The sequence below is a fragment of the Galeopterus variegatus genome, unplaced genomic scaffold (genome assembly GCF_000696425.1).
Source record: "Galeopterus variegatus unplaced genomic scaffold, G_variegatus-3.0.2 Scaffold7376, whole genome shotgun sequence".
Lineage (NCBI taxonomy): Eukaryota > Metazoa > Chordata > Mammalia > Dermoptera > Cynocephalidae > Galeopterus > Galeopterus variegatus.
This window is the reverse complement of record NW_007733487.1, coordinates 41,006-55,078: the sequence shown is the minus strand read 5'-3', so window position 1 is coordinate 55,078 and position 14,073 is coordinate 41,006. Positions and strand designations below refer to the sequence as shown.

Genomic DNA, 14,073 nt, shown 5'->3' with positions numbered 1-14,073 from the left:
GAGGCTAGAAGTAAAAAACCAAGTAGTTGGTAGGGCCATGCTCCCTCTTCAATCTGTAGGAAAGAATCTTTCCTTACCACTTCTAGATTCTGGTGTTTTCTGGCTATCTTTGGCATTTCTTACCTGATGGATGCATCACTCTGATCTCTGACTACATTGTCACATGGTCATCTCCCTGTGTGTCTCTCTTCTTCTTCTTAAAAGTACACCAGTCATGCTGGATACTTTATTCCAGCATGCCCTCACCTTAACTTGATAACTGCAATGACCCTATTTCCAAATAAGGTCACATTCTAAGGTACCAGAGATTAGCATTTCAACATATCTTTTTTGTGGAATGCAATTAATTCCATAACAGGTAGTTTCTTTAGAAAGTCAAAATAGGTTAGTCCAAGAATAAAGGCTTCTCTGAACCTACCACAACAAAGTATAAATGCAAAAATCAAAGGGAGAAAGTGATCTTCAAATTACTTAGTTGAGAGCAAAAACAAAATTCAATACTCTTTAAAGAAATAGAATAATGGGCCGGCCCGGTGGCGCACTGCTATAGTGCGCCGCTTGGGAGCGCAGCGGCGCTCCCGCCGAGGGTTCGGATCCCACATACAGACTGGTTCCCGCTCACTGGCTGAGCGAGGTGTGGGCGCAACACCGAGGGTTGCGATCCTGTTGCTGGTCCCGGTCCGGTACGGGCGCGACACTGAGGGTTGCGATCCGTTGCCAGACATGAAAAAAGACAAAAAGGAAAAAAAAAAAAGAAATAGAATAAAATCAACAGCCAAAAACAAAACATTTACAAAATCTTACATCTTTTCAAAAGTAACGTGCTATGGAAAGAAGCAGGAAAATACTACCCATATCTAAGAAAATAAAATCTATCACTAGATAAAATATATCATTTAATCAGTAGACAAGGTCCTTAGAGCATTTATTATAAATATTATAACTGTGTTCACAGATATATAGGAAAACACAAAAAAGAAAATAAAAAGAACACAAATAAAAATTCTAGAGATGGAAATTAATCTGTAATAAAAAGTAAACTGGATGAAATTAACAATATATTAGACACTTCAGATGAAATAATCAGTGAGATTGAAGACATAGCAATATTAGCTATCAGAAACGAAATGCTAAAGGCTTAAAAAGTCTGAAAAATGGCCGCAGCAATGAGCTGTGGGTGAATATCAAATGATTTAACATACACAAAATGAGAAATTTTAGAAAGAAAGATTGAATTGTGGCAGAAAGGTATATTTTAAGAAATAATGGCCAACATTTTTCCAAATTTGATGAAAACAATAATTAACTCATGGATCAAAGAAGTTCAATGAATCTCCAGTAACAGACAAAGAAAAACACAAAACAATCAAAATGAGATAAACAGAAAATGTTTGTTAGGGAAAAAATTCAAGAGGTATTTACTAAAACAATTTAATTTGACAGATCTCAAACTTTCTTCCCCTAGTGACTGGTAGCAGCTGAAATCTCCAATGTTTTTACTTAGCCTTCCATCTGTTGTTTCCCATTGAACACTTTGGTGTATCCCTACACATGAGCAGTTCAAGGTCAACCAAAAATCCAAGGGAGATTTTACTCGGATTTGGGGCTCCCCTCAACTGTGATTCCTTCTTTTTAAGGTTTCTACCAATTTTTAGCCACTCAGGAAACCTAAACTCTATCCTCTGATACCCAAAGCAAATTAAGACTGTGTCTTATTTTTAGCCTGTGAGAATTTTTTATTATGCAATTACAGCACATTGTTTGATAGAAGTAGACATATACCAACTTGCAGGTTTTTTTGGTGAGTGTATGTTATACAACTTGCTATAATAATTATGTTATTTGTAATTGTGTGTAAGACTGTATTTTTGCTTAAAATGAAGCTACTATTCACTATGAGCACTGGGGGATTTCCTCAGGGGAAAGGCCCTATAAAGATGGATCTCTCACAGTGGCTTCACTTGGAAGGTTGAATACATTCCAATTTCTGTCTATATTTCTTCACTCTTCAATGGCTTCCATGAGTTATATTTTATATTTTTTCTAGAGTTTGTAATTGTTATTTGCAGTATGGTTATGTTAACATGAAATACACTGCCAATAGTGGAACCAGAAGTAGTGATTAAGTTTTGCCTCCAAATCTTCAGTGCTAGCAAGGTCCTTCATAAATAGTAGATCATCAACTAATGTATGTTGAGCAAGTGGCTACATGTTTGTTTAAAAATGATCTCACATGGTAGGAAAGGAGAGTGTAGGAGACAAAGTATGGTTCCCTTTCACCCCAGTGCCTAAGTGTGACGTATTATAGGCCTAATGATACCATTATAGGCCACTGATACTCTGTATCTTTTGATCTACAAGTAGTTCCACCCTGGAGAATTTCTCCCATTTAGGCTTTTTGGTTATCTTATATATTTGCAGACCATTCCTCCCTCCTACTTTGCTGTCTATGAATTGAAGAGAGACACAGAAACTGCTCTTCTTACTTGAATCACATTGAGTTTCTCAAGAAGGAAAGGAATGGTGCTTTCTTTTGATTGCGTTTTTCAATATCAGAGGTAAATGTTTAGAAAACAATTTTTCTGTCACTTTGTCCCAGGTTTTGTTCAATGGAAAAGCTTTGTTGACATTTTCTTTAAATGAATCAGCAGTTTGAGGTGAATTAGAATTTTTAGTTTTATTTAAATTTACTCTGCAAATACAATTTCTATTTTCTCCTTTCTTCTCTCTACTGCCACCCCTGAAACTCCTTTGCTACTTGTCAGCTGTATTTGCCCAGGGCTTGTGAACAATCCAAATTTATGCCATTGGTTTCTATGCTTTATTTGTTTGCCTGTGTATCTTGATAATTTTGTCTAAAACAGATAAAATTTCACAGTGACCAGAGAATATGTTAACCTGCTTTGTGTTAACTTGCAATTGGGTTACACACCAAAAAATTCAAGAAATTTTTTATTATCACTTCTGAAATGTAAAAAACATAATTGATATTAAACTAGCCTTTTCCTATTGTCTTTCTTCCCCTTGGAAATGCCTATACCCTTCCAGTGGATTAACATTCTTAAACCAACTCTCATTATCAACTCACTCAACAAATATTTATGGAGGTTGTTCTCTATTAGACATTATTCTAGGTATAAGGGGTTTCATGATGAAAGATAAATAAACAATGTGATTCTGTGATGAAAGACAAAACCTCTGATCTTGAGACCCTTATGCTCGAGAAATCCAGGATAGCAAAGCATAAAGCAGTAAACAGGAATTTTAAGATACTGAGTGTAAGTGTCCTTAACCATCACCAGCTGTACCTGAGAAGACTCCTCAGAGAAGGCAATAAATGAGTTGCTACTTAAGCATAGCTGAGGATCCTAACTAAACCCACAGCAAGTTGATTTTTGGTCAGTAAATCTGGTGAAATATTTCCACGGTGTTTCTCCTTCATATCCTTGTTTGTTTCTGAAGTAGGACTGAATGATTGAGATAGGGTGGGGAATGGGGGTGTGAACATGCTATTTGGAGAGCTTTATAGCTCCTGGTGGGATGCCAACAGAGAGATGGGGATGATGGAGTGTATAGCATGATATTTGTCCTCCTCTTTTCCACTCAGACTTTTGGGTTGTTTTTGATTAATTTCTTTGGAAGTGGAGTCCAGGGTCTATAGAAGAAGGAGGGGTTGGAAGATAAAGAACTTTAAGAAGACTGTACAGAAGTGGTGCTGCTTTGAAGCAGTAGTGAACAGCTATTATTTCCATCTCTCTATCATCTATCTACTCATTTTCTGGTAACGTCAAGTTTTTCTTTTATTATTGGGAAGTGGCCTTCTTCTAGTCTTAGGACAAACGATTTGGCGGGAGGGGTAGGGTTTATCCACCCCTCCATGCACAGGTGGAACATGGCACAGGCCTGTTCCGTTGATGTGTTCTATTTTCCCTGATTCAGGAATGGGCATATGGCATAAAACAGGTAAAATAGAGATTATCTCGGTCCATTGTTGAAACGCCTTGAAAGAGAAGCTCTTCTGCAGCTGCAATGCCAGCTGAACGTGTGCCTGAAAAGACAAATGACAGTCAAAGCCAAGACATGGAAGGAGTGAGCAAGCTCAAGTCCTGATGCTATCATCCAAGCTGTTGTAGCCAGCCATGCCTGGATGAGCTTCTCAGACACAAAAGCCAAGAATTTACTCCTATGGCTTAATAATTTTCGGATAGGTTTCTTAAAAAAAAAAAAAACTTTGGTGAGCCCCGCCCTCGCGGAACCCGCACGCGGACTGCAAGGCCTGGGCGGAGCGCAGAGAGTGGGGCACCGCGAGAGTCTGCACCGGGGCACCGCGAGAGTCTGCACCGGAGCACCCGATTGGTCAGGCCGAGTGGGACCAGGCGGACGCAGGCAGGTTGGACCAAGATGGCGGTGAAGGCGGTTTATCTCGAGTCTGACGCTTTCCTACTTTGTCTCAACCACGCCCTGAGCACAGAGAAGGAAGAGGTGATGGGGCTGTGTATAGGTGAGTTGACTGATGACACAAGGAGTGACTCCAAATTTGCATATACCGGAACTGAAATGCACACAGTTGCCGAAAAGGTTAACAACATCAGAATTGTTCACATTCATTCCGTCATCATCTTGAGACGTTCTGATAAGAGGAAGGACCGAGTAGAAATCTCTCCAGAGCAGCTGTCTGTGGCCTCAACAGAGGCAGAGAGGTTGGCGGAACTAACAGGCCACCCCATGAGGGTCGTGGGCTGGTATCATTCCCATCCTCACATTACTGTTTGGCCTTCATATGTTGATGTTCGCACACAAGCCATGTACCAGATGATGGATCAAGGCTTTGTAGGACTTATTTTTTCCTGTTTCATAGAAGATAAAAATGCGAAGACTGGCCAGGTACTCTACACTTGTTTTCAATCCATACAGGCCCAGAAGAGCTCAGAGTCCCCTCATGGTCCACGAGACTTTTGGAGTTCCATCCAACACATCTCCATTGAGGGCCAGAAGGAAGAGGAAAGGTATGAGAGAATTGATATCCCAATCCATATTGTACCTCATGTCACCATTGGGAAAGTGTGTCTTGAATCAGCAGTAGAGCTGCCCAAGATCCTGTGCCAAGAGGAACAAAATACATATAAGAGGATCCACAGCCTTACACATCTGGACTCAGTGACCAAGATCCATAATGGCTCAGTGTTTACCAAGAATCTGTGCAGTCAGATGTCAGCAGTCAGTGGGCCTCTCCTACAGTGGTTGGAGGACAGGTTGGAGCAAAACCAACAGCATTTGCAGGAGTTGCAACAAGAAAAGGAAGAGCTTATGCAAGAACTTTCTTCTCTAGAATGAAGCAGGAGACAAAATGTGGAAAGATGAAAATACCCAGCATAAAATTAATTAAACTAAATCTTTTGAAGAAGAAAAAGTTGGAGGACTCACATTACCCAATTTCAAGACTTACTATGTAACTACAGTAATCAAGATCGTATGGTATTAGCAGAGGGATAGACACATAGATCAATTGAACAGAAGAGAAAACCCAGAAATAGACCCACATAAATATGCCCAACTGATTTTTCCAAAGTACAAAAGCAATTTAATGAAGGCTTTTCAACAAATTATGCTGGAGCAATTAGACACCCATAAGCAAAATAAAATGAACCTCAACCTAAACCTCATACCTTTGTAAAAGCTAACTCAAATGTGTCATGTAGTTAAATGTAAGATGTGAATTATAAAACTTTTAGAAAAAAATCATAGTAGAAAAATCTTAAGGATCACGGGCTAGGTGACAAATTCTTAGAATTCACCCCAAAAGTGCAGTCCATAAAAGGAAAAAGTTGATATGTTGGACTTCATCAATATTAGAAATGTTTCTCGGTAAAAATTTAAGAAGAGGAAAAGGCAAGCTACAAAGTGAGAGAAATTATTTGCAAACCATATATCTGATCAATCTGAAATATATAAAATGTACTCAAAACTCAGTAATAAAAAACAATCCAGTTGGAAAATGGGCAAAAATTATGAGTAGACATTTCACTGAAGAGGATATATGGATGACAAGGAAGCGCATGAAAAGATGTTGATATTTGTAAGTGATTGAGGAATGCAAATTAGAACCACAATGGGATATGACAACACAATGACTAAATTAAAAATAGCAGATATAGCAAATGCTGTTGAGGATGCAAACTGAATTTGTCATACATTGCTGATAGGAATGTAAAATGGTATACCCACTCTGGAAAAGAGTTTGAAAATTTCTTATAAAGTTAAACATACACTTAGCATAAGACCCAGCATATGCACTTCTGGACATTTATCCCAGAGAAATGAAAAGCTATGTTGACTTGAAAACCTGTACACAAATGTTCACAACAGTTTTATTTGTGATAGTCAAAAAGAAACAATGCAGGCATCCTGAAATGTGTGAATGGTTAAACAAATCATCTGTATCATGGAATACTACTCTGTAATGAAAAGGAAGAGACTATTGATACACACAACAACTTGGATGGAGCTTGGGGGTATTATGGTGAATGAAAAAAAGCCAATCTCAAAAGGTTGCATACTGTGTGATTGTATTTACATAACATTCTCAAAATGACAAAAATATAGAAATGAATAACAGATTAATGGTCGCCAGGGACATGGACTGGAGGGGGAGTGGGATATGTATGAAAGGGATGACACAGGGAGTTCCTTTCTGTTAATGGAACAGTTCTGTATCTTGATTGTGGTGTTGAGAATGTGAATTTATACCTGTGTTGAAATTGTACAGACCTACACACACAAGTGAATGCATGTAAAATCTGGTGAAATTGAATAAAGTCAATGTATAATTAGAAAAGAAAAAAAAAATACTTAGGTGAGAAAGAGTCAGCAAAATACCTATTCACCCACACTGGTCCTTCCCCAACCCCACTATTCCTAGTCCATTTTGGATCACAGAGCACTTGCCTTTTGAAAGCCTAGCATGGCCACTCCTGAATGATGGCTCTGTCTGCAGTGGAAGGGACAACCCCCTCAAAAGCAGTTAGCCTGTGGACAACAGATCAAAACTGAGGAAGAAATGCAAACATTTCTCAGGAGAACCTCACAGAAATAGCTGGAAGGACCTTGAGAAGGAGTTGTTATCTAATGGTCATGCAGGTGGGGCCAAGTACTCTGGTAGTTCAGTCATAATGTTACATGACTTCATTTGTACTCAATGACAGGTCAGATCAAATATTTGAGTTACATCAACCACAGGTGCCGACAGCAATATACAAAGTTGGAAAAGGCATTCCAAAGAGTGATAGTAGCATTGACAGGCAGAGAAAAGCATGAAGAAACATGGTGCATGTGGGTAGCAGCGTATAGTTGGGTATGACTGGAACAATGGGGTTATGTTTTTAAGGAAAGAGCATTAGAGATATGTGAGGCTAGCTCACTTCATCTTCAAGAAATGCTCATGCCTACACTATACTCCTTAGCCTGGAATCCAAGATTTATTTTCATATCAAATCTCCCCCTCAAACTTTTTTTCAGCCCAACCCTTCTTCTCCCACTGAGCTGGTGTACTGCACCCTTCCAGTTTTTGCTATAAACCATTCTCCTCACCTGGACTGTCTTCATCCAGTAGTTGCAACTCAGCCCATTCATTCACCTAATGCTAATGATGAATCACTTTGGACAGTAATTTATATTTTTAAAGTGCATCCATCTTATCTTACTGAAATAATTAATAAGCTCACTGAGGAGCAAAGGAAATAACTTTATGATACTTATTGTCTACCTCCTAAAGGGCCTGTGATAGTCCCCTGCATGTAGTTCCCAATGAGCAAAACTTTGATGTTTTGTAGATTAGGTCAGAGAATATCAGCCTGTGGCTTCCCTTCAGCTTTTTAGGTTCTTAGGGAATCCTGGGATCAGGCCATACACCTGCATATATCTTCTTTAAAAAGATGTGACTCCGATCATCCTCTAGAAACAGACATCCTTGCTCTCTTCATCCTAGTAGATCCTGGCAAGGCCTCAAAGGCTCCCTGTTACTATTCGCTGGCATCAGCTGCAGGGCTTTCAGAGATTGACAGCTGTAAGAGACATTCCAAGGTGGGGAGCATGTGATATTTGCTAGTGATTGTCCTGAGCCATCAATTATCCCAGGAATGGTTGTTTTGTTTTCTTCTCCAACCTGCGAAGACATTACTTGCCTCCCAGCAGCCTGGCAGTAGACTAAGCTGTGTGACTTGCTAACAATCACCAGAGCCATCTTCCCCCCAAACTTTAGCACACAACTGAATATGCAGAGATAGGGCAGCTAGTGCCATGAACTGTTGCTTCCTGAATACTCATGAGCTGTCATTAGAGAAAGCAGGGGTCTTGCTTTTGTAACTTCTTATACCCCCTTAAATTTTGAATAATAGAAAGAACATTTAACAACTGAATCACATGAAGTATCAAAAGGGAATTGGCTGGCACCCGAACAGATAAGAATGATGTAGAATATTGTTTCCCAAATTATGTGCCATAGATACCTAGTTCCATAGGAGGCTAATGGGTTGTAGTGGACTGAATTATGCCCTCCCAAAACTCACTGAAGTTTGAATTGTGTCCCCCAAGTTTTATGTATTAGAAACTTGGTCCTCACTGTGACTGTTAAGAGGGTGAGAAATCCTATTATGGTAATGAAAAGTTGGAACCTTGAAGAGGTGATTGGATTGTAGGATCGTGCAGTAGTGAATGGATGAGAAATGGTGGTCAGGAGCATGGTTCTGAGGGCTTTAAAAGAAGAGGAGAGTCTGTTTTTTTTCCTCTCTCTCTCTCTCTGCTCTCTCTGCTTCCACCATCTTGCAATGTGAGACCCCTGGGGCACTGTCATCACCACCAGATGGACTTTGGACCTCCCAGCCTCAGAAAACGTAGGCAATAAATTTTGTTTTCTTTATAAAATACCCAGTTCCAGGTATTTTTGTTATAAGCAACAGAAACAGACTAATGCATGGGTGTTATGGAAAAAAGGTCGTCTGTGATCAAATAGGTTAGGGACTTTCTGAATTTTCTTATCATAAGATTTCTCAGAGCTTATAATTTGCTCACGTGCCTGGTAGCTCTCCAAAAGCTGGTTATTGAGTACAGCATTTGCCAAACTTACTTGACAACACAAAACTTGTCATAAAGAAATGCCAATTCATACCTTCCTGGAACTGACATTTGTGGGAAAAGCCATTCTAAATGTTCTCATGTGCAAGGAAGGGGGAGAAAAATGATATTTTTCTTGCTAATGAAGTGCTCCTAAGTGTTCTTAGGTTGGCTCCATGGGCTGTAAACAAAACAATTTTTTCTGTTTGTGTATATGTATTTATACATGCATGCATTCATCCATTCAGTAAAAAATCATGGTGGCAGACACTTACCGTACTGGGCTTCACTTTCCTTCTAGACCCATTGTAAGTTCACTATACAGTATATGCCTTGACTCCCTCCAGTTGTGTTGTCCTCTTCCAAGCTGTAGTAGAAGATCTATAGCAAAACTTTATGATGCCCTTTAAATGACAAATCCCATGGACCCCCCTACATGGTGATAGTTGTAGTTTTATGATCCGTTGGTTGGGAAAATATAACAAGATATTGTGAATTTATTGAAATATTAAATAAGTGTTTATTCTTAACATCATGCTAAAATTCTATTTCACATCTGCATAAAACACAGCAACACTTTGGTTTACATGTAGTACTTTCTGCAAATAAAGATTAAAGAACGTCTTATAACTCCAGCATCCACAAAGCTCTTTAAGCCACAGAATAGAAGACATTGCTCTAGAACACATTATTCTGAACTGAGGAGACCTGGATTTAAGTGCAAGCTCTGCCAAGCTGTGTGACTGAATAAGTTATTTCTCTAAGACTCATTTGTGAGGATGATTTGAGGATTTGGTAAGTTAGAAAGATGGTAGATTCCTTAGCCTTCTCTTTCATTGAAGTCAGACATAAAACTGTATTCAAAAAATACATTTTGAGGCAAAACTGTCATTTTGTGCTAATTATCTTCACTTTTTGTAGTTCCACAGAAAATATTGGAAGAGATAATTCTCACAATTATTGATATTCTAAATAAATAAAAGATACAATGATAGATAAACTATATTGAGAACTATTTGCCAGACATTGTTCTAAGTGCTATATGGCTTACACTCATTTGAAACTCACAAAAAATCTTATCAGATCCCTTTCTTATCCCCACTTTTGAATATGGGAAACTAAGGAAAATGGTTTATAAAACTTGCCCATGGTTCCATATCCAGAAATTGGTGGACCTAGATTTCAGACTCCACATTTGCTTCCAGCAGCCTCATTCTTGATTTTCTGGATACACATCATTTGAAGTGCTCATTTGCCATGTTTTACTAACTCATTGCTTTCAAGGACCCATGGCATTCAAATGTAAAAAGGCCCTGCTATTTGCCTAGGAAAAGTAATCCTATCATTAGGAAATTAATATATGAATTTAAGTTTGGCAACACGTTGGTGTAAAGACATATAGAAATTGCTGTTTTCTCATGCTGAGAAATAGCCATTTTTCAACTATATTAAAACTAAATGATAAACTATCTTAAAAACCTGAACTGTTTTACTCCACTGAGACATTTCAGTGTTCTATAGCTCTCAGGAGGAGTAAGCTTCCTATGAATGTGGAGGATACCAACATTAAGAAAGCAAATGTATTTCACAGGGCCTAGCACATAGAAATGTTAAGCTTGGGAAAGACAGAAAACTTTCCCGGGGCTAACGTCTCTGTTGTAGATAAAAAATTGTAACACAGCAGAAAAATTGCTGGCTCTAAGGGCAGATGTCCTTGGTGGAGCTAAACCTAATGATAGGAAAGTCTTCAGTTGTTTCTTTAAGTTTCTTGGGGAATTGAGTGTTGCCATGACAACTATCTTACTGTTCTTTTTGTAACCACCTATGTTCCTTTTCTGCAACCTTCTTGCCTGGACAATAAGTACTGAGTGAAAACCTGATCTGGGGTTATTTCTGAGGGATGCTTCTCTCTTGAAGGTTCTGGAATTAACCCTTTTGGGCCTGTCACTGCTCAGGAGAAATGGGCTTTGAGTAATCCTTTGCATCTCTGTCCCCCTGGGAGAGGTAACGTATGAAGACCTACTTTAAGGAAGAACAAAGTTGTAAGATACTTAAAGGTCATCTTGTTTATTCTCTTGAATATAAATAGCCAAATTTATTCAACCATCATTTATTCTAAGACTACCTATGCATCTAAGACTATGCTTCTAGGACTATGCTTCTTAGACTGTGCCAGTTACTGGAAACACAAGAGAAAATAAATATTCCTGTCCTTGGGAGCTCAAGATGTGAGAGGGACAGGTAGGGGTAAACAAATTATGATCTGGTCTTGCTAACGGAAGCATGTTCAAGGAGTCTATCAAGATGGAGGAAGACAAATATATCATAAAATACTTCAAAACATAAAAGATTTCACAATTTTATTTGATAACAGGTAACAGCATATAATGATGACTATGATTATAATGAAATTCATTCCTGAGCGTTGTCCTGCTTTCTTGATATTATCATTGGTGTTTTAAGATCTCTATTCTTAAGGACATACTACTGTAGCAGTCAGTCATAACTGCCCTGGAGCTGTATGGCATGGGCTTGAATCCAGTTCCACTGGTTAATAGCTCTCTGGCCTTGAGTAATTTACATAACTTCTCTGAGCCTTGTTACCACCATCTATAAATGGGGGATAATAGATGAGATAGTGAGTATAATCATTCAATGCATTTGACTTGCAGCTATTTTTTTTACTATCTTTGGGAGTAAAAGGATAAGGTGTGAAATGGACAACATTTTTAATTCAAATTTAAGGATTTTTTAAAAATATAAAATAACAGAGAAAGTAGAGATTTTTGATGATAAATTTAAGCTTGGATTTGAGAATATCTGGGCACTTCTCCCATTAATATTGATCAGAATAGTGTGCTTAATACTTCTGTAATTGCATATTCACATTGTTCACTGTTTACTAGTCAGAATCACTGTGTGAGATAAACCATCGACTAGACAAAGGAAGAAACTCATTCTTCTGGGGTCCTGTGTGAGTTGGCCTGAGAATAAAACAATCATGAAGAAAGCCTGTTGCTTAGGTTCCTCTCCATGTTTCAGCCCATCTGTTCTGAGAGATTAGAACAGAGTCAATGATTTTTTAGCAACATATTTGCTTGTCCTTGATGGCTTTGTTTTAGTTTGAAGTACACAGATTTGGGGTAATATTTATATCTGGATAATTTGGACTTGAATAGGTATGCTGGTGCTAGGTCTACCAAACACTCTCACCAAAAGAGGAAAGGGAGTAATTCAAGCCATTTAGACATTTGGGGCTGTAATGATGGCTATCAGTTTTCTTTAAAATAAAATTGCCATGTTGAATAATGGAGTTAATCAAATTGACCAGATGTTTTGCACTTGGTTAAATGCATTCTAATTAACTAATCAGTACAAACAACTGATTAAGTCTTCTGTTAGAGAATTTCCACTAAACACATAACAACAATGGCAACAACAACAAAACACTTCAAACAAGTTTCTTTTGCTTTCTTCTTCCTGACATGGGAGAATTTGTGAAGGAAGAAACCGTGTTAGGTTAATCTCCACCCCTAGTCCTTATGTGTTTTCCAGGTGACCTGAAACACCATCTTAAAATAACTTTGAAATTTTGATTAAGAAAGTGTTTCAAATGAGTGGACATAGTACGCAGAAAACTTTGGCCATGACTTTGGTTGTACTTTCTTGCCTTGTTCACTACAGATATGAAAAATAGGGATATCTGTTAATGTCCCTAATATATAAAGGACTCTTAAAACTGAGAAAAAAGATAACAAACATAATAAAAATGTTTAAGAGATGCTAACAGAAAATCATTAAAAATGTTTACAATTTTTTTCTTAAACATGTGAAAAGATTTTCAACTTTGTAATAAGTACAAATTAAAACCATGCTGAAATACCTCCTGGAATGGCAGCATTTCAGACGGCATACAATATACTCTGTTAAAGAAGCTGTGGGAAAATAAACACTGTTATGTGTTGCTGGTAGAAGCAAAATGGTACAACCCTTTGCAGAAAAATTTGTCAATAGGTAGCAAATCAATACATGCATCTAAACTTTGATCCAGAAATCTATTGTCCAGGAATTTATCTTGAAGACACATCTCCAAAAAAGCAATCTAAAATATGCTTTTTCAATTTTTCAATTCACTTAGATATTATTTTCCAGTAAAAAAATAGTGCAGACATTCAAAACACCCATTTGTAGGAGATTGGTTGGATAAATCATTGCATCTCATCATAACATAACACTATGCAGCCATAAAAACTGAGAAAGATCTCTACGAACTGATGAGAAGCAATTTATAGGATATGTTATAAATTGAAGTATATATTATATATACCTGAAAAAAGTTTATGTAGTATGCTGCATTGTATATAAGAAGAGCTAAAATAAAAAAAATTATGTGCTTATTTTCACAAAAAGAAACATGAGAAAGATAAGCCAGAAACTAATTCGATTAATTTCTGGCATTGTGTGGGTGGGCATTGGATGGAGGAAATAAAAATGCTATAGGAATTCTCTTGTTTCTATAGTTATAATTTTTGCATAAGTGTTTAATATGTGCAAAAATAAGATTAAATCAGAATTTTTGAAATTGCCATGATTGTAGGATGTGAGTTAATAGCCTTCTGCCAGAATTCTAGTATTTCTGGCTAAGTCTATCATAATCATGAATACTAAACTTGGAGTCTGATTTGTGGAAGTTTTCCTCTTAGAAAATATATGAAAAGAAGTATGCTCACCACATTAAAGAAATAAAAATAAAAACACATTACATGGGCATAAGAAAATAGTAACTTACCTTGTGGTGATGGAAATGTGTATGGTTTTGGTTGAACTCCTTGCTGTTTTTCTGTATTGTCCACATTTCTATAATAATTGTCTATTAGTTTCATTCATATATATTTTTATGGAATAAGCAGATCTGAACTGACTACTTTGTGACTTGGCCATAAATGTATATGATATTAATGCACA

The 14,073-nt window shown here is 37.6% G+C and overlaps 1 pseudogene; it reads left to right on the top strand.

The window, feature by feature from the left end:
• Positions 1 to 4,401: 4,401 nt before the first annotated feature.
• On the top strand, positions 4,402 to 5,358 carry LOC103607381 (annotated as a pseudogene).
• The last annotated feature ends 8,715 nt before the right edge of the window (positions 5,359 to 14,073 follow it).